This window comes from Coenobita brevimanus, chromosome 44 (genome assembly GCF_032717465.1).
Source record: "Coenobita brevimanus isolate Jiangsu-jjx chromosome 44, ASM3271746v2, whole genome shotgun sequence".
Taxonomy (NCBI): Eukaryota; Metazoa; Arthropoda; class Malacostraca; order Decapoda; family Coenobitidae; genus Coenobita; species Coenobita brevimanus.
Window position 1 is genome coordinate 40527082 of NC_136997.1, and position 3087 is coordinate 40530168.

The following is a 3087-nucleotide window of genomic DNA, read 5'->3' on the forward strand; positions in this document are numbered from 1 at the left end:
ACCTCCGACAATGCAATTTCCATTAAAAAGGATCCGGATCTGGATCCGTGGATATAGGATGCGGATCCTAATCCAGATCCAACGCAAAATTTAATTAATTCTTTCGTGGTCCATGACCCGCCTTTCCACAAACTTTTATTAAAATTCATTGAGAACTTTTGGAGGTACTGTACACGATTATCCAGTTCCGGTTCAAGATTCACCCTCAAACTTAATAATTTCTTCCTTGGCCCATGGCCACCCTTCCACAATATTGCATCATAATCCGTTCATAACTTTTTGGGTAATCCAGTATCCGGATCCGGGAATATAGGATTCGAATCCATATCCACATCCCCCAGAAAATTTGATGAATTTTTTCCTGATCCATGTCCCACCTTTCCACATAATTTCATTGAAATTAATTCAGAACTTTTGCGGATATTGGGCGGGATACTCTGGATCCGGTCCAAACCTTAATCATTTCTTCATTTGACCATGGGGCACCCTTCTACAAAAATTTATCAAAATCCGTTCATAAATTTTTGAGCCATCCTGATAACAGTCAAACAGAGAGGCAAAATGCAAGGTAAAACATAACCTCCTTGGCGGAGGTAAAACCCAAGATAGAACTGATATGCAGTCAGTAAACTTGGTACATTTATAGAACTTGCTATGCTATGCATGGCTGCCAATTATGAATGACGCTGACCCAAAACTCAAGGTCACAGCCAGAGACAAAGTTCAAAATATGCTTTATTTTTTTTTTAATGCAAAGATGTCACATGCACTAAACAGATGACCTTGTCATGTGGTGGGTCATTGAAATTGCTAATGGTAATTTTCGTTTTCTAGTTATTATTATTATTATTATTATTATTATTATTATTATTAATACTATTATTATTATTATCATTATAATATACCTCCTTCAAGGTGGGATATGTTTTTCCCCACATTGGTATGTTTTTCTGTCTGTCATTCTGTTAGCAGGATTACTCAAAAAGTTATGAACGGATTTTGATGAAATTTTGGAGATAGGTGGTCCATGGCCGAATGAACAATGGATCAAATTTTGGGCCGGATACGAGTTGGATCCGGAGTATTCCTCACAATAGCTCCAAAAGTTCTCAATGAATTTCAATGACAGTTTGTGAAAAGGCGCTCCATGCACCAAGAAAAATGTGATTTATTTTTTTGGGGGAACCGGATCCGGATCCGGATCCGGAACTACTAAAAAAGATATGAACGGATATTGTGAAATTTTGTGGAAGGGTGGGCCATGGCCTAAGGAGAATTGATTAAATTTTGGTGCAGATCCTCATCTGGATCCGAAGTATCCTGCATAATACTGTATCTCTAAAATTTTTCAATGAATTTCAGTAAAATTTTGTGGAAAGATGGGCCATGGACCAAGAAAAAATTAAATTAAGTTTTCGGGCTGATCCGGATCAGGATCCTGTATCCACAGATCGGATCCGGATCCATTTTAATGGCAGTGGCGCTCTCAGAGTGCTTTCTAGTTATCATTATTATTATTATTATTATTATTATTATTATTATGGCCATACCACGTTGAGTACACCGCTTCCCGTCCGATCAGCGAAGTTAAGCAACGTTGGGTCTAGTTAGTACTTGGATGGGTGACCGCCTGGGAACACCAGATGCTGTTGGCATCCCTACGTGTCAAGTGGGGTTGGTGGAGGATTAGTGCCCCTCCCTGTAAAACAATTAACTCTAAGCCCTTGGCCACCCCGTCTGGGATACATGGCGTCTGGCAATGAATGAATGAATGAAAATTATTGTTATTATTATTATTATATTTATTATTATTTATTGATTTGGTTATTATTATTATTATTATTATTAATATTATAATGAAGTTTGTGAAATATCTCACCTCTTCTGCTTCTCACATTCTTCTGGCTAATGTTCCTAAGCTGAGAGAATCTTGGTATGTTTCTCTGTTGTTTGATATCATGTGTCATACAGGAAAGTGACAGACAAACGTTAAGTGTTAAGTATATGCTGGGGAAAAGAAGGCAGATTGTGATGATGATGATGATAATGACTGTGCAAAGGCTTTGCATTTCCAATGGTGCCTCCTTAAGCGCATCTTCCTATTCCCGACTGAGCTCTTTATCTTTTTCTCTCTGAATTTCCACTTCTGGTGAATAATTTCATTTGATTTTTCACCACTGCTTAACAGGAAATTCCTCATTATATTTGTTTCATTTTCAACATATGATTGTTGCGACCTTCGATCTTTAGCTATGATCCTCGACGGGTGTGGGCAAAACAAAAGAAAATGAATAATGTCCTCTAAGGGTGCGTGCACAAAGAAAGCAGGTTTATCTGCGCGGGCTATTGGCGCCGACCTGCGCCAAGAATTAAACCATATAAACAAGTGTAGATGTGCACAGAAGAAGCGAGGTCGAGCGTGTCAGAGCAGACAGCATGCTTCAACCCGCTTTCCAGATTCCTCCAACCATTCTTGCCTGCTCAGTCCGCGTAGGTAGACCCATACAGACTGGAAAGCAAGATGGACGTTGAGCTCCTGATTATCAAAGTATTTGAGTGACCACCATTGTGGGAGAAAAGAAGTAAGCTCCATGCAAACAGAAATGTGGTTGATAAACTGTGGGCTGAAATAAGCAAAGAATTTGATTTCTATTTATTTATAAAAAAAAAAGGCAATAGATTAGACTGCAATTTATTTCATGTATCGCTCTTTTTTCCTTTTGAGCTTTGTGTGAACACTGTCAAGCAACATGAACTCATCAGACGCTGAGCTTGACATCTTCGCTGTACGCCTGGTGGATCACAACTGACCGCGTCCTTGTCCCTCACTGCGCGGGTCGGAGCTGGTTACCTGCGTCCTTCATGACCACCTACCCGCGCAGGTAACCAGGGCAGGTCGATGCCGGTGACCAGCACGCAGGCAACCTGCTTTGTTTGTGTATGCACCCCAACTCTACACCAAACATCTTACACGCCGTTGACTCCCTTGTAAATCTTTTCTTGTCCTTTAGAGGCAGTGTGTTTGATTCTGTTTTAAAGTTACTGAAACCGGGGTATTCTCGTACATGTCGTCTTCACTTTTTATTA

General features: G+C 39.9%; 1 non-coding gene across 1 annotated transcript; it reads left to right on the plus strand.

Annotated features, from left to right (window-relative positions):
- The first annotated feature begins 1536 nt into the window (after positions 1-1536).
- LOC145398252 (5S ribosomal RNA) lies at positions 1537-1655 on the plus strand. The gene has a single exon (XR_013897104.1). It is a non-coding gene; the product is annotated as a 5S ribosomal RNA (ribosomal RNA).
- Positions 1656-3087: the final 1432 nt, after the last annotated feature.